The 22,449-nt window shown below is 41.8% G+C and overlaps 1 long non-coding RNA gene across 3 annotated transcripts; it reads left to right on the forward strand.

Annotated features, from left to right (window-relative positions):
* Positions 1-6,323: 6,323 nt before the first annotated feature.
* LOC311128958 lies at positions 6,324-10,302 on the forward strand. 3 transcript variants are annotated; one of them, XR_014613241.1, is made up of 6 exons: positions 6,324-6,534; positions 6,743-6,852; positions 7,008-7,057; positions 7,645-7,757; positions 8,511-8,607; positions 9,525-10,302. It is a non-coding gene; the product is annotated as an uncharacterized lncRNA (long non-coding RNA). The 3 variants fall into 3 exon arrangements; XR_014613242.1 differs by having other exon boundaries at positions 6,746-6,852; XR_014613243.1 differs by having other exon boundaries at positions 6,325-6,534; positions 6,743-6,843.
* Positions 10,303-22,449: the final 12,147 nt, after the last annotated feature.

The following is a 22,449-nucleotide window of genomic DNA, read 5'->3' on the forward strand; positions in this document are numbered from 1 at the left end:
ACTGCAAAGAGGAGTGGGACAAAATCCCTCCTGAGATGTGTGCAAACCTGGTGGCCAACTACAAGAAACGTCTGACCTCTGTGATTGCAAACAAGGGTTTTGCCACCAAGTACTAAGTCATGTTTTGCAGAGGGGTCAAATACTTATTTCCCTCATTAAAATGCAATTCAATTTATAACATTTTTGACATGCGTTTATTTTGATTTTTTGTTGTTGTTATTCTGTCTCTCACTGTTCAAATAAACCTACCATTAAAATTATAGACTGATCATGTCTTTGTCAGTGGGCAAACGTACAAAATCAGCAGGGGATCAAATACTTTTTTCCCTCACTGTATAGACAGAAACACATAATTCTAAATGTCCTTGAAAACCGTGCATACAGCAGATAAAGGCAATCACACATATTTATGGAGATAAAGGAGTGCTGAAATGGTTTGAGATGCCAATCATTCTGGGTAAAATGTCCATTCTCAGCAGTTTAAAAGCAGTAGCCTGCAGTGAAAAAGCTTATTTCAATCGCACTTCAGATTTTCTCTGTTTTCAGGCATTACAATTACCCCTGATTTTAGAAGTGAGGTTTCGCTAAGTAAATTACAGTTTAAATGTAAAAATAATAACCACATCCATCTGAGAAAGGTAGATAGAGATTCTGATCAACAACTTAGCCTGATTAAATTAGACCATTAGAGAGTGGATAATTTAGAGTCTCACCCAAAGGCACAAAGAATAAACTGAATCAACTGTTTTGGGAAAAAGTATGTATTTTATTTGTCATTTTAATGTCCATTATACCAGACATCCTTTAGATTGTGATGCAGACTGCATCGTACATTATCCAGAGCAACTTAGAGTGGGTGGATTTCCAAAAATCAACACAATCATGAAAGTATGTGGAATAAACATGTCAACGTGCTTTATTGCAGAACCCCAAATTCAAATAGCTGATCCTCATAATCCCTGAATTCTAATGTGAATAGGTAAAGTTGGCATGATATGTCAGTTGCCTGCCTACTGCCTCTACCAAGCTGATATCCCATGGTCCAGGAGAGCAGAGCAGAGAGCATTATGGGTAATATTGTGTATCCAGGCTTCCAGGAAGCCAGTGTTGCTAAAGCGGCTTGACTTCATCAGAATGGAAATATGCAAATCCAGATTATAGGCTGTGTGGAGCGAGCATTTCCATGGTAGTCCTATCCTGATAGAGATGGGGAGGCTAATGCTCTCTACTCTCTGCTCTTTAGAAAAACCTGGTTGTGTTTCTGAGTGAAGGACGCTACAGTATGAAACACACTATGGCCTGGAACGTGTCCTTTGGTTGGAGAAGGAAAGATATCATCCACACACGTTTGATGCTGCTATGTATACACTGAGTGTACAAAACATTAGGAACTCTGCTCTTTCCATGACCTAGACTGACCGGGTGAATCCAGGTGAAAGCTATGATCCCTTATTGATGTCACCTGTTAAATCCACTATAGTCAGTGTAGATGAAGGGGAGGAGACAGGTTACATAAGGACTTTTAAGCTTTGATACAATTGAAACATGGATTGTGTATGTGTGCCATTCAGAGGGTGAATGGGCAAGACAAAATAGTTAAGTGCCTTTAAACAGGGCATGGTAGTAGGTGCCAGGCACACCGGTTTGTGTCAAGAACTCCAATGCTGCTGGGTTTTTCACACTTAACAGTTTCCTGTGTGTATCAAGTATGTTCCACCACCCAAAGGACATCCAGCCAACTTGACACAACTGTGGGAAGCATTGGTCTACATAGGCCAGCAACCCTGTGGAACGCTTTTGACACCTTGTAGAGTCGATTCCCCGACGAATTGAAGCTGTTCTGAGGGCAAAAGGCGGTGCAACTCAATATTAGGACGGTGTTCCAAATGTTTTGTACACTTAGTGTAAGTGTATAGGGATTTTACAGGACTGCCGTGGATGTGCATCAGATGTTGGTTTAAATTAGAGGATGTGACCCATGCGGGTCAAGATGGCCTTAGAGCCAGAACACAGTGATGGGGTACAGCTATACATTTCATCCGTCCACCGACCATTACAAAGCAGCTAAACTGCATTACATTGTTGGTACACTGTGTTCAAGCATTCTTCATCTTATTACCAACGTTGTTAAGTGTATATTGGAGAAGTTCTCATACAGACAGGTCAAGAGCCTCTTGGAGCCAGAACACAGTGATCAGGTACATGTACTTGTCCTCGCCAATCCTCTAGCATCCGTCCACCTACCATTTAACAGTTGTACAGTACATTGTTGGTAACAGTACAGTACATTGTTGGTACACTGTGTACAAGCATTCCTCATCTTATTACTACCAGCCTCTTCCAGTGTATAGGAGAGGTTGTCATACAGACAGAGAGAGATGTGAGTGTGAGTGTGTGTAGGTCGTGGGGAATTGAGGGTGTGCTCCCTTAGGTCCAGCCTGGAGGAACAGGGAACATCTAATGGAAACCAATTACCTGCCTGGTGATGAGAGGATTCAATGAGCTACGGCTGGATATCTTTCTAAGGTGAAGCCAAGGTGAGTTGGAAGCTGGAGGGTGTGTGTGTGGCGAGGGGAAACAGTACAGGGAACTACAGGGAGGACAGGAAAGGGCAGAGAAAACATTTACAAACAGCTCTCAGACCAGCGAGCAGTGAACGGGTCATTATGACACTCAATGGAGCGAAACAAAGTTATGCGCCCTCCACCCGGCAACGCTCGCCACAGCAACGCTCAACCGCAAAGTTGTTTACAAGTCATCACTTACAGTGTTTCTCTCTTTTTTTCTCACTCTCTCTCTTGTTCCCGCTCTCTGTGCACACCTTCTCTGTTTACTCCCTCCTTTTTAACAAACTTGCATAAACCATTGTTTTTATATATAGTACCAGTCAAAAGTTTGGACACACCTACTCATTCAAGGGTTTTTCTTTATTTTTACTATTTTTTTACATTGTAGAATAATAGTTAAGACATCAAAACTATAAAATAACACATATGGAATCATGTAGTAACCAAAAAAGTGTTAAACAAATCGAAACACACTACCGTTCAAAAGTTTGGGGTCACTTGTTTTCGAAAGAAAAGCATTTTTTTTGTCCATTAAAATAACATCACATTGATCATAAATACAGTGTAGATATTGTTAATGTTGTAAATGGCTATTGTAGCTGGAAACGGCTTATTTTTAATGGAATATCTACATAGGTGTACAGAGGCCCATTATCAGCAACCATCAGTCCTGTGTTCCAATGGCACGTTGTGTTTGCTAATCCAAGTTTATCATTTGAAAAGGCTAATTGATCATTAGAAAACCCTTTTGCAATTATGTTAGCACAGCTGAAAACAGTTGTGCTGATTAAAGAAGCAATAAAACGGACCTTCTTGAGACTAGTCGAGTATCTGGAGCATCAGCAATTGTGGGTTCGATTACAGGCTCAAAATGCTCAGAAACAAATAACTTTCTTCTGAAACTCAGTCTATTCTTGTTCTGTGAAATGAAGGCTATTCCATGCGAGAAATTGCCAAGAAACGGAAGATCTCGTACAACGCTGTGTACTACTCCCTTCACAGAACAGTGCAAACTGGCTCTAACCAGAATAGAAAGAGGAGTGGGAGGCCCCGGTGCACAACTGAGCAAGTTTGAGAAACAGACGCCTCACAGGTCCTCAACTGGCAGCTTCATTAAATAGTAAACGCAAAACACCAGTCTCAACGTCAACAGTGAAGAGGCGACTCTGGGATGCTGACATTCTAGGCAGAGTTGCAAAGAAAAAGCCATATCTCACACTGGCCAATAAAAAGAAAAGATTAAGATGGGCAAAAGAACACAGACACTGGACAGAGGAAGATTGGAAATGGACAGACTAATCGAAGTTTGAGGTGTTCGGATCACAAAGAAGAACATATGTGAGACGCAGACCAAATGAAAAGATGCTGGAGGAGTGCTTGATGCCATCTGTCAAGCATGGTGGAGGCAATGTGATGGTCTGGGGGTGCTTTGGTGGTGGTAAAGTGGGAGATTTGTACAGGGTAAAAGGGATCTTGAAGAAGGAAGGCTATCACTCCATTTTGCAACGCTATGCCATACCCTGTGGACGGCGCTTGATTGGAGCCAATTTCCTCCCACAACAGGACAATGACCCAAAGCACAGCTCCAAACTATGCAAGAACTATTTAGGGAAGAAGCAGTCAGCTGGTATTCTGTCTATTATGGAGTGGCCAGCACAGTCACCGGATCTCAACCCTATTGAGCTGTTGTGGGAGCAGCTTGACCGTATGGTACGTAAGAAGTGCCCATCAAGCCAATCCAACTTGTGGGAGGTGCTTCAGGAAGCATGGGGTGAAATCTCTTCAGATGACTTCAACAAATTGACAACTAGAATGCCGAAGGTCTGCAAGAATGTAATTTCTGCAAATGGAGGATTCTTTGACGAAAGCAAAGTTTGAAGGACACAATTATAATTTCAATTAAAAATCATTATTTCTAACCTTGTCAATGATTACATGTCCTATTCATTTAGCTATATTTCCTATTCAAACTCATTTCATGTTAGTTTTCATGGAAAACAAGGACATTTCTAAGTGACGCCAAACTTTTGCACGGTAGTGTATATATATATATATACAGTGGGGAGAACAAGTATTTGATTCACTGCCGATTTTGCAGGTTTTTCTACTTACAAAGCATGTAGAGGTCTGTAATTTTTTATCATAGGTACACTTCAACTGTGAGAGACGGAATCTAAAATAAAAAATCCAGAAAATCACATTGTATGATTTTTAAGTAATTAATTTGCATTTTATTGCATGACATAAGTATTTGATACATCAGAAAAGCAGAACTTAATATTTGGTACAGAAACCTTTGTTTGCAATTACAGAGATCATACGTTTCCTGTAGGTCTTGACCAGGTTTGCACACACTGCAGCAGGGATTTTGGCCCACTCCTCCATACAGACCTTCTCCAGATCCTTCAGGTTTCGGGGCTGTCGCTGGGCAATACGGATATTCAGCTCCCTCCAAAGATTTTCTATTGGGTTCAGGTCTGGAGACTGGCCAGGCCACTCCAGGACCTTGAGATGCTTCTTACGGAGCCACTCCTTAGTTGCCCTGGCTGTGTGTTTCGGGTCACTGTCATGCTGGAAGACCCAGCCACGACCCATCTTCAATGCTCTTACTGAGGGAAGGAGGTTGTTGGCCAAGATCTCGCGATACATGGCCCCATCCATCCTCCCCTCAATACGGTGCAGTCGTCCTGTCCCCTTTGCAGAAAAGCATCCCCAAAGAATGATGTTTCCACCTCCATACTTCACGGTTGGGATGGTGTTCAAAAAGCTCTATATTTGTCTCATCAGACCACATGACCTTCTCCCATTCCTCCTCTGGATCATCCAGATGGTCATTGGCAAACTTCAGACGGGCCTGGACATGGGCTGGCTTGAGCAGGGGGACCTTGCGTGCGCTGCAGGATTTTAATCTATGACGGCGTAGTGTGTTACTAATGGTTTTCTTTGAGACTGTGGTCCCAGCTCTCTTCAGGTCATTGACCAGGTCCTGCCGTGTAGTTCTGGGCTGATCCCTCACCTTTCTCATGATCATTGATGCCCCACAAGGTGAGATCTTGCATGGAGCCCCAGACCGAGGTTGATTGACCGTCATCTTGAACTTCTTCCATTTTCTAATATTTGCGCCAACAGTTGTTGCCTTCTCACCAAGCTGCTTGCCTATTGTCCTGTAGCCCATCCCAGCCTTGTGCAGGTCTACAATTTTATCCCTGATGTCCTTACACAGCTCTCTGGTCTTGGCCATTGTGGAGAGGTTGGAGTCTGTTTGATTGAGTGTGTGGACAGGTGTCTTTTATACAGGTAACGAGTTCAAACAGGTGCAGTTAATACAGGTAATGAGTGGAGAACAGGAGGGCTTCTTAAAGAAAAACAAACAGGTCTGTGAGAGCCAGAATTCTTACTGGTTGGTAGGTGATCAAATACTTATGTCATGCAATAAAATGCAAATTAATTACTTAAAAATCATACAATGTGATTTTCTGGATTTTTGTTTTAGATTCCGTCTCTCACAGTTGAAGTGTACCTACACTGTATTCCCAAACAGTTGTACTAGCTCATAAGTAATAAGGTCATAACAGTCAAATGTCGTTATGCAGTTGACCAAACTATAAAGTGTTGAGCTCTGTTGAGATTTATGCCACTTTAATTGAAGAGCGCTCAATATTTTATAGGTAATTTGTGTGGAACGCTCAAAAAGTTTAGGTAGTGTCATGACGTTATCGACGTCATGACGTTCTGGTTGGTGGGTCATCTCTCCCTCAGGAAAGCTGAGTCAGCCATCTTGAATTTGCCGAGATGCGGGGTTGTTTGGGCCGCCCGTGTGGATGTGGAACACAGTTTAATTTGTTTTAATTTGTTTGCAATGCGCACTTTTATGCTGCCCGCTTGAAACCACCACCACCTCCGTTTTTATCATTAGTCTTATTGCCCTCGTTTTCTTAAGCGCCATCTTATCATCACCTCTGATTTGGTAAGTAACTCTGTTTTTTTTTCATTTTTTTTTTTCAATTGAATTTCGATAGTCTTAAATGTGGAACTGGGAATACATTTGTACAATGTGCACAGTGAATATTTGTTGTAAATAGTGTAAAAATCCAAGTAATTGTAACTTTAGAAGTTGTTAAATATGTGATAAATACGTTACGTTACTTCATCTTACAACGGTGTAACGTTATCAGCAGGTTTCCTGGATGAACTACATTTCCCATAATGCATGTTTGCCCGGGACATTGACGGTGGAGGAAGGTCCATGAGTTTTCGCTGTTCGCCGGTAATGCAAGTGCGTACTGTGATTATACTTATTTCAATAAGTGTCTGCCTTACACAGTAAATATTTTACGTTATCGAGCTGTGTGTACTAGCGTGAAACGAACAATGCTAAACAACATAATGTGAGTGTGTTATCATTATGCTAACCAGGCCTGTGTTTGTATTTCTTCCTAGGCTCAAGTGTGTGGTTGTGAGATCATCTCGAAATCCTTTTAACAGTTCAGGTAGGATGTATTATGAAATAGTGTTACTAATGTAATACATTGCTAAAACCAAGTATAGAGTGTATTTGTTATAATTCATTGGTATTAGATTTAAAAGGTGATCGAATAGCTCCTGATTTGTAATGTCATTAATGCATTTCTTTTGAAGCAATGTTTAAAAAAAATGTACAAGTGAATAGGTTGGTTTACTTTTAAGTTTAAATTTCCCACGTATCTCGTTAAAGTTTTGACCAATGAGGTAACTTGTTAAGTTGTGGCCAATGGGAGAGTGGACTGGTTGCCGGGAAAGAAAAGGGAGGGAAAAGTTGAAAGAAGGGAGAGGAGAGACGTTAGTGGGGTTGGTGAAGGAAAAACGACCAAATGAAACGATAAAGAGAGAACAAAACCATACCTACAGAGTTTTTTTAAGGGAAATCCTGATTTTATTTCTATAAGAGAGTGTTTATTATTTAGTTAAGAAAGACCAAGTGGAGACTGAAGCTGCCGTCGCATTGTGGAGACATTCGACATCCTAGAGGTTAGCTAGCCTAGCATCGTGCAAGACTTGGAGAGAATTGCTTGTGACGATCAGTTTGGGTTTCCAACAGATGTCTGTTGCTGCTACCGAGTACTGGCTGCATTGATAGCTGTGTTCGCGGTGGATCTTGTGAGGACACCTGCACGGAACTACTATATTTTGCTGAGGCATTATCTACAAGTAGTGAGTAACTACAAATGTGGGGTGGACTTCGGGACTTTATGTATGTCGTCATTTTTTTTATGAGCTCCAACGCGCGCCCAGGGTTTAAGCAAGCTTGCAAATAATTTGGACATGGGGTTGTGGAAAAATCATTGGGGTTTATAATTTGTATTTCTTTTGATGTGATACATTGAACATTTGATTAATATAGATCTTGAACCTTATGTCTGTTGTATTGGTGGAGTCATTTACTGTTTCAGTTTCATTTAATGCATGGGAAAGCATATCCTTACAACAATAACCAAGTCTATAATCATTCTATCTGAAGTTAATACCCTATTTGTCATTCACCCTAGCAAGTTTACTATAGGGATTCTTATTGGAGATGTCCTTCTCACCTAATATCCCATGCTGTTCAGATATTCTAAATAAGGTAATATCGTGAGAGTCAAATTCGAGCCTGGTGAGAGGGTTACACTAATAATTGGTTTTATTTTGTGTTTCCACAGTCATTCTTTTGCTATTTCTCTAAATGTTTTTATCTCAACTGTGGGGTCAACAGTTGATCACTTGAACCCTTTATTAATACTTTGTTAAATACAAAGAACAACAACAGAAATAGCAGATCTATAAGCACACAACTTTGATGCTTTGCTTGTTAATAACTAACTTGCTTATCTTTTAACATTTTCATTTTTACTATAATTAGTGTACAATGAATGTTTTTGATATTTGTGTAATTATTATTGTAATGGATATTTTTTGTCCATGTAGGAACAACGTGATGTAAATATGAGACGGGCCCTCGTCCTTCGTGCACTTCCTGTGTACCTGCGTGAAGATGCCTCCCAAGTTTTTCAGGACCTGTAATGTAAGTGTACTGGCCTCACTATCAATCCCTTTGCTTAGCTATTCAGTCAGCTTAAACATGACATCACTCAAAGAACTCTAGGAGAACCAGAGGGGCATTCCAGAAAGCAGGTTATGTGAAAACCATCAGTATAGCCAATTGTATTTTTTCCAACAACGTAATTTCAAAGTCTGTGTTTCTAGTTTGTCGCCGCATTGAGTATGAGATAAAATGTTTTTATATTTCATTTTCAGCCGATTTTAAATAAAACAAAATAGCCTAAAATAAAACATTGAACAACATTCAACCACTTCCTTAAAGGCTAATATAAAATAAAGTGATGTTAAATTCAAAATGAAAAGACGACTGCATCTGAAACTCTGTCAGTGATTTATATAACAGCCGCAGCCAGAAAATGTCTGCTTCCTGTTTTCTCCCGTTGCCATGGTGAATAACCGTATCGGAGCTCCATTGATGATGGCTTTTTACTAGTCGTCAGGCACAAGCTCAACTCAGAGTTAACGTACTCTGAGTCAACTTACCTAACTCAGATCAGCTGTTCTGTAACTGAAAACTCAGTTTCACTTCACGGGGTAAGTCAACTCTGAGTTCAGGGTTAGGCTCAGTTTGTTGAACCTCCTTTCTGGAATAGCCCCCAGAACCTGTTTATTAAGTTTCCTTGAGTTGTTATTCTGCAAACTGACATGTAGAAATTACATAAATGAAAAGGTAAGTATAAAGAATTCCACTAAACAAAAAGTATGCTTACAGGTAGGTGTGAAACTAACATAAAATAATAAGCATGTGTAAAGAAAATAGTTTAAACATGTAGCTTAGTTGCAGTCTAAGTGCAAAGTGACCGTAATGTCTAGACATCATTAGCATGATTTGTATCCTTGAGGGGCTGAACTCATTTTTGTATTATTTGTGTTTTATAGTCAGCAGATGGTCCAGACCTCACTGACACTCCGGTGGCTCTCCTGACAGTTGTCACTGATGATACTACTGATGCGGCCCTCTTCAGCCCTGAGAGCATCTGTATTGTCGTGGAAGATGAAATACTTGTGAGTGGTCCCACAAACCTGGCTGACTCATTTCTCCTGCTCTTTGGGTATGTCTATGCACTAGACCTACAGTACCCAAAGAATCTTGAGCTTACATTCACATTTATCCAAAAAGTTGTGATGTGTCTTGAGGACAACAAACCACTGAAAGGCCGTCTACTGACACTGAAGAATGATTTGTTCAATGAGTGAATCACTCAGAATGGACTATTTGTTGAGCTGAGTATTGAGGATGTTTTTAGTTTTTTTTCCCCTCTTTACAAATGTAATAATTTGCCTCTTCTACCTCATGTTTAATATGTTACACTGTTTGCCTCTTCTACCTCAGATTTAATACATTGATTGTTAATAGATAAATATCACAACATTGACGTATTGCCAAGCCCAAGTTTTTGTACTGTACTTGTGGGAAACGACTGTTGAATTCATGCACTATACATGTTTAATGTTGTGTGACCTAATGCTTACCTTGATGTTGCCAGTTGAAGTACGGCACAGTAGAAACCAGTACTTTTATTTGAATGTTTTATTTTAAAAAAGTGAGTTGCAGCCTTCAAGGTACAGTAAGTGCCAAAACGTTTTAAATGGCTCCACATTCTAATAGTTGTCATTGCTGTTGAGGATGGATTATAATTAGAATCTTATTGAATTTTATCATAATGTTTACTGAATAGTGTGATATGGAGACCCAAAATACTGAATCTACCCTCTGTAGCAATGACCACTATCAGAATATGGAACTATTAACACTTAATGTACTTTAAAACACATTTTGTTTTTATGGAGTCATTTCCTTTTCCTTTTTTGTTTTAATTTATGACAAGCACTTTGTTTTGACTGAGCTCCTTTTGATTCGTGCCTTTTTAAAAGCACATTGTGTTGAATAAAAAAAAAAGTTAAATTGTCACTGTGGTGTCACTTTCATGTTTTCTAACATTATTCGCTGATTATAATTGTGTAATGGACCGACAGCAGTATTTCAGTTTAGAATTAATTTTGTTTGCATGTCCCACATGAGTTGAAGAATATTGAAAATTTTGAGTGTATTTCACACATTATATGAGTTGAAGAATATTTAATATTTTGAGTGTATTTCCCACATTTATGAGTTGAAGAATATTTAATATTTTGAGTGTATTTCCCACATTATATGAGTTGAAAAATATTGAAAATTTTGAGTGTATTTCCCACATTATATGAGTTGAAAAATATTGAAAATTTTGAGTGAATTACTCCCTAATTATAAGTTGAGGAATATCAATATTTATAAGATAACATTGAGATAATTTAAGGCAACTGTAAATATAATTTTTATTTTATGTAAACTTAAAACATTTAAAAACATCACTAAAATATTTTTGTGTAATCTGTTACAAAATAATTTTTGAGTTATGTGAACTTATTAGGGTTTACAGTGTATGATAAAAATTACAGACCTCTACATGCTTTGTAAGTAGGAAAACCTGCAAAATCGGCAGTGAATCAAATACTTGTTCTCCCCACTGTATATATTTACATACATAATGATGGTAAATGCATCATTGGTGAATCTTTCTCCGTCTCTCTCACACATTAATTGACTAAAAAGATTATACAAGAGTGAGGTTACCATGGAAACAGTCTGCACATATGAATGAGAGTTCAATAATGATGATAAAAGCATCAACTCTTCAAGTCTTTGGAATCAATATTCTAACAAATGAGTGGCTTTAGCTTCAGTCATGTTATTCTTACCCTCCTTTCATGTTCATCCTTACTTGAATTACCATACAAATTATAGAAATATACTGCACTGTATATTCTGAATGGAGTTATTCATCCTATGTCCCCTTGTCTACAGCTCAAGGAGCCTTTCCTTGACAATTATTATCAACCCAGAATATAGTTCTGAGTGACTTTAACTTTTCCTTCTTCTGATGTTTTGTAATAAAAAAGCACCCAATTGAGCTGAACCTCTCCGGTAGCAAGCATAGAGTGAATCCTAGCTTCCATCTAACAGATATGATACACTGTAAAGGGGTTGCCATGGATTTTACAGTATCTTACAGGCAGCTCGTGGCAAGTAAATTCTGTATTTTGCATAAATATGTTATCAAAGCAAGTACTGTGTAATGACACAGTACAATACTGTAAAATTGACTGTATTAAAAAAGTAAATGTTACCCTAATCAGAATTAATGAATTAATGAAATTCATTGAGGGGAAGGGTTTGTATTTCACAGTATTTTACTGTAATTAAAAGGGATTGGTGCAAGCAGGTTGGCTGCTAGGTAATGTGTTTACTTTACAGTATATTAATGAATATTTTGTGTTTTATATCACTTGCACTTCTAGAGGCCTTAACAAAGGCTTCCAAACTAGCAGCGACTACACTGCAGAACAGACCAAAAGGACATGGCAAAATGCTCAACCATTTAAGGTTCAAGACTTCCTTCCACACCAATCTGTCCTCTATACATTTTAAATTTCATGGGGCACTATAACCACATAGGAATTAAATTGGTACAGCATTCTCACTCACGGGTGCAAAAAGTATAGAGTCTTACAAGGCACGCTTTAAAATGTGTTAATGAGCCAGAAACAACAATACCATGCACCCACTAGTGGTCAAAAGGTTTTTGCCCTCCAAAGATACGGTATGGTACTGTATTCTGTGTGGTGGAATTACAGTACCTTTTGAAATACAGCAATTTTCACACAATTTACAGTATGCTGCAGTGACACTTTTCAGATTTTTTTAAACTGTTGATTATACCTAAAATGACCGTATAAATTACAGTTTTCCGTTACAGCGTAGGGATGCATCGGAGCAGGGGCCTGTCTTGGACAGCACTCATTTTTCCTCCCTCGCTCCGGCTCGTTTGAGAGGGAATGATCCCCTAATCCTCTCTTCCCTCCCTAAGTAAGATGGACAGACTCCTCCAGCAGGGTTCAATTCTGTTAGAGACCAGGTCCACCATGGGGAGCACGGTCACAGTAATGTCACACGGTCACAGTGTTTTGACCCTTTTATCATCATTCACCTCAGTCATTACCTCCACACTTATCTCTCTCTATTCTCTTGGCGTTTTTCCTATTTTGTTGCATTACAACCTGTAATTGAAATTGATTTTATTTGGATTTCATGTAATGGACATACACAAAATAGTCCAAATTGGTGAAGTGAAATGAAAAAAATAACTTGTTTAAAAAAATTATACAAAATAAATAACGGAAAAGTGGTGTGTGCGTATGTATTCACCTTGTTTGAAGCCCCTAAATAAGATCTGATGCAACCAATTACCTTCAGAAGTCACATAATTAGTTAAATAAAGTCCACCTGTGGGCAATCTAAGTGTCACATGATCTGTCACATGATCTCAGTATATATACACCTGATCTGAAAGGCCCCAGAGTCTGCAACACCACTAAGCAAGGGGCACCACCAAGCAAGCAGCACCATGAAGACCAAGGAGCTCTCCAAAGAGGTCAGGGACAAAGTTTTGGAGAAGTACAGATCAGGGTTGGGTTATAAAAAAATATCTGAAACTTTGAACATCCTATGGAGCACCATTAAATCCATTATTAAAAAATAGAAAGAATATGCAACCACAACAAACCCGCCCACCAAAACTCACAAACCAGGCAAGGAGGGCATTAATCAGAGAGGCAACAAAGAGACCAAAGATAACCCTGAAGGAGCTGCAAAGCTCCACAACGGTGATTGGAGTATCTGTCCATAGGACCACTTTAAGCCGTACACTCCCCAGAGCTGGGCTTTATGGAAGAGTAGCCAGAAAAAAGCCATTGCTTAAAGAAAAAAATAAGCAAACATGTTTGGTGTTCGCCAAAAGGCATGTTGGAGACTCCCCAGACATATGGAAGAAGATATGATGAGACAAAAATTGAGCTTTTTGGCCATCAAGGAAAATGTCTGGCGCAAACCCAACACCTCTCATCACCCTGAGAACACCATCCATGGTGGCAGAATCATGCTGTGGGGATGTTTTTCATCGGCAGGGACTGGGAAACTGGTCAGAATTGAAGGAATGATGGATGGCGCTAAATACAGGGAAATTCTTGAGGGAAACCTGTTTTTGTCTTCCAGAGATTTGAGACTGAGATGGAGGTTCACCTTCCAGCAGGACAATGACCCTAAGCATACTGCTAAAGCAACACTCGAGTGGTTTAAGGGGAAACATTTAAATGTCTTGGAATGGCCTAGTCAAAGCCAAGACCTCAATCTAATTGAGAATCTGTGGTATGACTTAAAGATTGCTGTACACCAGCGGAACCCATCCAACTTGAAGGAGCTGGAGCAGTTTTGCCTTGAAGAATGGGCAAAAATCCCAGTGGCTAGATGTGCCATGTTTATATACATACCCCAAGAGACTTGCAGCTGTAATTGCTGCAAAAGGTGGCTCTACAAAGTATTGACTTTTGGGGGGTGAATAGTTATGCACGCTCAAGTTTTCTGTTTTGTTGTCTTATTTCTTGTTTTTTTCACAATAAAAAATAGTTTGCATCTTCAAAGTGGTAGGCATGTTGTTTAAATCAAATGATACAAACCCCCCAAAAAATCAATTTTAATTCCAGGTTGTAAGACAACAAAATAGGAAAAATGCCAAGATAGGTGAATACTTTCTCTCTGTGTCTCATCTCTCTTTATTTCCCTCTCTCACTGTCCTTCTCTCCCAATTTTAACAATCTCATCTCTGTTCTCTCTCCTCCCCTCCCTCTCATCTTTTCTCTCACTACCCTCTTTCCCTTTCTCTCCCTCTCTCCTGCTAGGCTTCTTTTATGATTGATAGGAGAGAGGCCATTTCCAAGGGCAGTGGGGCAGAGAGAGGAAAAGATGGAGGGATGGAGAAACAGAAAGAGAGGGAGAGAGAGAGGAGAGTTTCACCACATTAAGAACGGATAAACGCTTGCCCTGTCAGTTTGGGAATAAACCTGCTCGGAAGAGTCTGACACAAAGACAGTGACACACAAACACACATACACACACACACACACTCACACTGTCTCTCACACTATCGCACAAAGGCATGCGAGAGGTGCACTAGACCAGTGGAGATCCCCTCTTCCGTTTTCTGACCTTGCCTTGAACCAAAGGAACAGAGGGACACATTACAGAGCATGACCAACTTCTCAAACCGTGACCATGTCCTGCTTTGTCCCACAGTCTGGGCTCAAAACCCTTCCTTCCTCTCTCCTTCAGTCCTTGCATCTGGGCTAAAAAATCATCCCATCCTCTCTCTTCTCTCCCCTCCTGTTTCCCCTAGTATATGGTCTGTGGGCCGTGCTCTCTGGTCTTCCTCCAATGACCTCCAGAAGCAACTGGTCCCTCCCCAGTATGCGACATGAGACTGACCAGTGGACCATGACGCCCAGCTCCAAGGTCACCAGCCAGAGAGAGACCCATCTGGATGAAATACCACCAAATAAATTATGGGACACACACCTGACCAGACCCACACACACACATGCGGCACGTGCATACACACACACATGCAAACAGACGCATGCACACACACACACCTGTACCAAGTGGGAGTTATAGTACCGTGGCTCGAGACAGTTTGTGTGCTCTCCTTGCATGTGTATACCTCATAAATACTGGATGGTACACTCAGTCACACATGGCCCATACAAGGAGCACACCTGACACATACACACACACACACACCTGTCACACTCACGCCCCTATAACAGCTTCCTAGAGAGAGAGTAAGCCATGGTCACAAATCTACTGCCAGGCTAGATGGCAACATAACAGGTAGATGATTTGGAGTAGAAGAGGAGGAGAGGGAATATGAGGAATAAAATGAGTAAGTTGAAGGAGAGGGGGAGTGGGGAAATAATGAGAAGGAGGAGGAGAAGGAAAAGAGGTGGATCAGAAGAGATAAGGACTGAAGGACTGAGGAGAGGGCTATAAAAAGTAGAATGATGGGGAGGGAGGGAGGGAGGGAGGGAGAGCAAAGCAGGGATAGAGAGAAGGAGAGCGGGAAAGAGAGAAAGAGAGAGCAAAGGAAGGAGGGAAAATAGAGAGAATGAAAAAGAGGAATGAAGGAATACAGGGAGAGAGGGGGGTTCTGGGAGATTACAACACCTGGTCAAGGACACCCTCAGACACAGAGCCATCAATTACAACTGCTGGTGAATGGTAAGGCCTAAACAAGGAGTGTAAGACACAGAGGACATGGTTGGACCTATAATCAGGCCCCAGAGTCTGCAACACCACTAACCAAGGGGCACCACCAAACAAGCGGCACCACGAAGACCAAGGATCTCTCCAAACAGGTCAGGGACAAAGTTGTGGAGAAGTACAGATCAGGGTTGGGTTATTAAAAAATATCAGAAACTTTGAACATCCCACGGAACACCATTAAATCCATTAAGGAAAACGCTATGTCTGGCGTAAACCCAACACCTCTCATCATCCAGAGAACACCATCCCCACAGTGAAGCATGGTGGTGGCAGCATCATGCTGTGGGGATGTTTTTCATTGGCAGGGACTGGGAAACTGGTCAGAATTGAAGGAATGGTGGATGGCGCTAAATACAGGGAAATTCTTGAGGGAAACCTGTTTCAGTCTTCCAGAGATTTGAGACTGGGACGGAGGTTCACCTTCCAGCAGGACAATGACCCTAAGCATACTGCTAAAGCAATACAATTGGTTTAAGGGGAAACATTTAAATGTCTTGGAATGGCCTAGTCAAAGCCCAGACCTCAATCCAATTGAGAATCTGTGGTATGACTTAAAGTTTGCTGTACACCAGCGGAACCCATCCAAATTGAAGGAGCTGGAGCAGTTTTGCCTTGAAGAATGGGCAAGAATCCTAGTGGCTAGATATGCCAAGCTTATAGAGACATACCCCAAGAGACTTGCAGCTGTAATTGCTGCAAAAGGTGGCTCTACAAAGTATTGACTTTGGGGGGGGGTGAATAGTTATGCACGCTCAAGTTTTCTGTTTTGTTGTCTTATTTCTTGTTTGTTTCACAAAAAAATATATTTTGCATCTTCAAAGTCGTAGGCATGTTGTGTAAATCAAATGATACAAACCCCCAAAAAAGGTTGTAAGGCCAAGGGGGGTGAATACTTTCGCAAGCCACTGTGCGCACGCACACACACACCAGCATGGGGCAACAGCATACCCACAAACACTCTGTGATTACACACACACTCTGACACACACACACACACACACCCACCCACACCAGATAGTCTCATTATTTCTACTATCTCCGCTAGGGCAAGAGCAACAGAGGTCCTGAAGACTCGCCACCACCAATAACTAAAGTTATTATCTCTCCCCTCATCCCTGTGTGTCACTTCATAGCCATCCTCCCGAGTGGCGCAGTGGTCTAAGGCACTGCATCGCAGTGCTAGCTGTGCCACTAGAGATCCTGGTTCAAATCCAGGCTCTGTCGTAGCTGGCCGCGACCGGGAGACCCATGGGGTGGCGCACAATTGGCCCAGGGTAGGGGAGGGAATGGCCGGCAGGGATGTAGCTCAGCTGGTAGAGCATGGCGTTTGCAACGCCAGGGTTGTGGGTTCGATTCCCATGGGGGGCCAGTATGAAAAAAGAATGTATGCACTCACTAACTGTAAGTTGCTCTGGATAAGAGCGTCTGCTAAATGACTAAAATGTAATGTAATTAGCCAATAACAAGTGTCTCAATACTGGAGGCAGTGTGGGTCATTTTGTTAATAGTATTGAAGGTCATTGCATGTTAACATGTATGACCATTTTCAATGGTCAATAACGTGTGTTGAATGATTGTGTTCCATATTAAATTTAAATAACACTCTGACGTCTCCTGTGAAAGCTGTAAACAACAGCTGTGACACCACAAACCTCTGGAGCAGACGGTTAATTGCACTGGGGTTAAACTGTGGGATCGAACACACATGCACGCACACACACACCCATAGGTACACATGCACACATGTACAGTATACATCCGCACATACAACCCCCGTAATACCTTAGAATAATAATATGACATTTAGCAGACGCTTTTATCCAAAGCGACTTACAGTCATGTGTGCATACATTTTTACGTATGGGTGGTCCCGGGGATCGAACCCACTACCCTGGCAGTACAAGCACCATGCTCTACCAATTGAGCTACAGAGGACCACTTATAAAACCCCTACATACACCTACAGTTCCATCTCAGCCTATCCCTCATGATCAGCTCTGTGTGGATGAAGAACACCACCATACTAACATCAGTCACTTGAACGACTCTACCACTCATGTTGATGGTCATATACAACCTTCACCTGAAACTAATGGCTGTGTGACTGTGACCTCAGAGGCTGTCTGATGAATGGGTGAGAGACATTCCAACTCTATTCTCTGTGTATATCAATGATGTCGCTCTTGCTGCTGGTGACTCTCAGATCCACCTCTACGCAGACGACACCATTTTGTATACATCTGGTCCTTCATTGGACACTGTGTTAACAAACCTCCAAACGAGCTTCAATGCCATACAACACTCCTTCCGTGGCCTCCAACTGCTCTTAAACGCTAGTAAAAATAAATGCATGCTCTTCAATCGAATGCTGCTTGCACCCGCCCGCCTGACTAGAATCACTACTCTCGGCGGGTCTGACTTAGAATACCTAGGTGTCTGGTTAGACCGTAAACTCTCCTTCCAGACTCACATTAAGCATCTCCAATCCAAAGTTAAATCTAGAATCGGCTTCCTGTTTCGCAACAAAGCCTCCTTCACTCATGCTGCTAAACATGCCCTCGTAAAACGGACTATCCTACCGATCCTTGACTTCGGCGATGTCATTTACAAAATAGCTTCCAACACTCAACTCAGCAAATTGGATGTAGTCTATCACAGTGCCATCTGTTTTGTCACCAAAGCCCCATATACTACCCACCATTGTGACCTGTACGCTCTTGTTGGCTGGCTCTCACTACATATTCGTCGCCAAACCCACTGGCTCCAGGTCATCTATAAATCACTTCTAGGCAAATCCCCGCCTTATCTTCGCTCATTGGTCACCATAGCAACACCCACCCGTAGTATGCGCTCCAGCAGGTATATCTCACTGGTCATCCCCAAAGCCAACACCTCCTTTATAATATAATAATAATATGCCATTTTATCCTTTGGCCACCATTCCTTCCAGTTCTCTGCTGCAAATGACTGGAACGAACTACAAAAATCTCTGAAGCTGGAGACACTTGTCTCCCTCATTAACTTTAAGCATCAGTTGTCAGAGCAGCTTACCGATCACTGTACATGTACACAGCCCATCTGTAATTAGCCCACCCAACTACCTCATCCCCATATTGTTATTTACATTGTTATTTATTTTGCTCATTTGCACCCCAGTATCTCTATTTGCACATCACCTTCTCCACATCTATCACTCCAGTGTTAATACTAAATTGTAATTATTTTGCACTATGGCCTATTTATTGCCTTACCTCCATAACTTACTACAATTGCACACACTGTAAATATATTTTCTATTTTCTATTGTGTTATTGACTGTACGTTATTGTTTATTCCATATGTAACTCTGTGTTGTTGTTGTTTTTATCGCACTGCTTTGCTTTATCTTGGCCAGGTCGCAGTTGTAAATGAGAACTTGTTCTCAACTGGCTTACCTGGTTAAATAAAGGTGAAAAAAAATAATGGTGTTGTAGTAGTCGCTTCCAGAACATTAACCGGGTTGTTATAGTGAAAGAGTAGGTGTTCTCAATGACTATCATGGTTCAATAAAGGTTAGCTAGATGAGTGAGAGAGGACCATGTTAGAGTGATGTCACACACTACACACACACACACACACACACACACACACACACACACACACACACACCAGTGCCTCTGGTGAAACTGCGATAAAGTCAAATGGCGTGACTCCATAACCTGGATCCCCCCTGGGGGAGTGGGGGGGGGGGGATGATATTAGTGGAAATGGGCTGGAAGGTGTGTGTGTGTGTGTGTGTGTGTGTGTGTGTGTGTGTTTGTGTACTTTAGGTGTGTGTGGGTGGGGGCTAATTAAATTACAAATTGAAGAGGCGAAGGAGAGGAGGAGCAAGACGGAGAGAGAAACAAAGAGAGAGAGGAAGTGAATAAAAGCGTAGGAGGAGAGCAGGAGAGCAGGGCATTAGCCAGGAGACGGAGCTAATGATCCGAGGTCGTGTTTATCTCTTTATGGGACTGGGAAAGCTGAGAGGGAGCGCCAGGAACACCGTGGCTCCGGGAAGCAGATGGGGTCTGAAGACAGGCCTGGAATATTCCGAATTCTGCTGGCGAATCAAAGATAAAATAGGAGATTCTTTCAGATTTTCTCTGTTTGTGTCTTTGAGGAGAGCAGTAGGATAGAAAGGCCTGTGTTTTATTTAGATTGACTGACTGCAGCTGCTAGAAGAGGCTCCTGGTAATGGGTCCCAATGCTCTGACTGAACCACTGTCACGCTCCAGCTACAGACGAGAAGAACATCACGGCAGCTTAGAGGCTACACCCACTCACCCACACACACACACCCACACACACACAGTCTTCTAAGGCTTCTGATAGCCGACGGTTTCTCTCCCTATATCAAACACCTCATCCTACTGTCTCTCTCACACCATTTCTCTCCCCAAATGGTGTTGCTTCCCTCTCTCTCCTCCTCCCCCTCCTCTTCTTCTCTCTCTTCCCTCCTTCTCTCCAGATGGTAGGTGTGCTGTGTGTCTCTGTTTAACCCACCAGGCTAGCTAATTGAACACTAATGAACTACTTTGTCTCCCAGCCAGTACATATGATGACTGCTGACCTCTGTGGCCAGCCAATCAGACGACACAGCTGGAAAGGACAAACCCCTCTGATCCAGCCCCACCCCTCCCACTGAGCTACACTGGAACTACTCCATCAATAATGACCTCGATACCAGACTGATATACAATGTATTATATCATATTGACCTCCAGTGTATTAGGAACACTATGGTGCACCATTCATTATGTCACACTGTTTACACTCAGCTATTGTATTCAAAATGACCTACACTTATAACACTGAACCAGCCTTTAATCCTAATGGTGACACTACTAAACTGTGCTATTTATAAAGCTGCAACAATGGCTGACAATTCATACTGTACTGCAACATCATTCATCCCTAGTCTTGGTATCACCAATGGGAAGCCATACTCACATTGAGCTACTTTCTACTGCTTAGAAGAACATTCATTCTGCAGTAAAGATTATGTCACGTGTGGAGTGTATCCACCTGGGTGTTTGGAGGAGATTGGGCAACCCGACCCCACACTCAGGTGGAAATCAGATCTCTATAATTGGATTCCAGATTATAAATGTACTTACCATTACACCACTTAGTCCAGCTGCTCACCAGAGACAAACGCTGACTCTCCTCAGTCTCCTACTGACGCTTCCCTGATGAAACATGGGACAAGCTGTCCAAATTACACCATTTACTGATCAGGGCAGCAATCTGAGCAAGACAGTCAAGGTAATGAACAATTAGCTCATCTCTGCCAGTTTTGCTTTGTATTAATTGGAATACACGCACCTTGACTGACTACAACAAAGCAGCTAATTGCTAACAGAATTGAGCAACAGTAGAGGGAAGCTAGCCTGTCTGTCAATATATTTTCTAAGTAGAGGCAGATAGTGTGTGTGTGTTTGTCTGTGTGTGTATGTGTGTGTGTGTGTGTGTGTGTGTGTGTGTGTGTGTGAGTGTGTGTGTGTGTGTGTGTGAGTGTGTGAGTGTCTGTGTGTGGCAGCTTAAAGGGAAGAGAATACGGAAAAACTCACAGTCTGATACAATCACACACACACACACACACACACACACTCACACACACACACACACACACACACAAACACACACACACACACACACACACACACACACAAACACAGTTTAAATATTGTATTTGAATCCACAACTTAAGAAGGATTCAAACATTTCAAAGGTCTTGGATACAAGGACACTTAAGGATACAAAAAGCACCTTCTTCTCCACACAGCTAGGCTGCCCTAATATCTGAAACAGAGCAGTACTGGCTCCAGTCTTGGGCAGGCCTGCAATCTGAAGGCCAAGCACCGTGAGCCACATACACACACAGACACACACAAAGCTCTGAACAAAAGATGAACACACATCACCACTCAGCGCTATATAAAAGTATATACACTCTCCCCTAGATAGAGCAGCTACACGAAAGCCAGTGTGGATTAATAAAAGAAGGAAGGGGTCACGACCTTCTACAAGGTGGATGAGATTGGCTCAGTAAATCCTGCTGCTGCTGTCAGTCAAGCGGCTACATTTGTTCACTGCAAATTTTCACAAACTCCCCCACTTCTTCTCTCTGTCTCTCACCCTCTCTTTCTCTGCCCAATTTCGCCAACTCCATGTGGAATTGAACACAGAGCAGAGCACACACACACAGACGCTCACACACAAAGAAAATATTGCTGCTCTGTGCTCTCTCTTTCACCTCAATTTTCCACCTCTCAGTCAGAGCCAGTGTGGCGTGGTCTGAGGAAAGAATGGGGTGGTAGGTGCTTGCATGCCACGCCCTACACTCTGGGGTCTGCTGCCACTCAAACACACATATGGATTAGCATTCTAGCTGTATCCTGATGTACCCTGGCCTAGCCTACAGCCAAACCTTTCTAATGAGTTCACAGGCTAACCTGAGATGCAATCAACTTGGCAAACATATGCTAACGTTGGTAATTTTGGCAAACATTCGCTAACAGTCGTTTACACATTCAACCTGTTGTTAGCCAGCTAGCATTAGTTCTGCTGTTCACATCTCTCTTCAGC

The sequence above is a fragment of the Coregonus lavaretus genome (assembly GCF_964263955.1).
Source record: "Coregonus lavaretus genome assembly, chromosome: 5".
Classification (NCBI taxonomy): Eukaryota; Metazoa; Chordata; class Actinopteri; order Salmoniformes; family Salmonidae; genus Coregonus; species Coregonus lavaretus.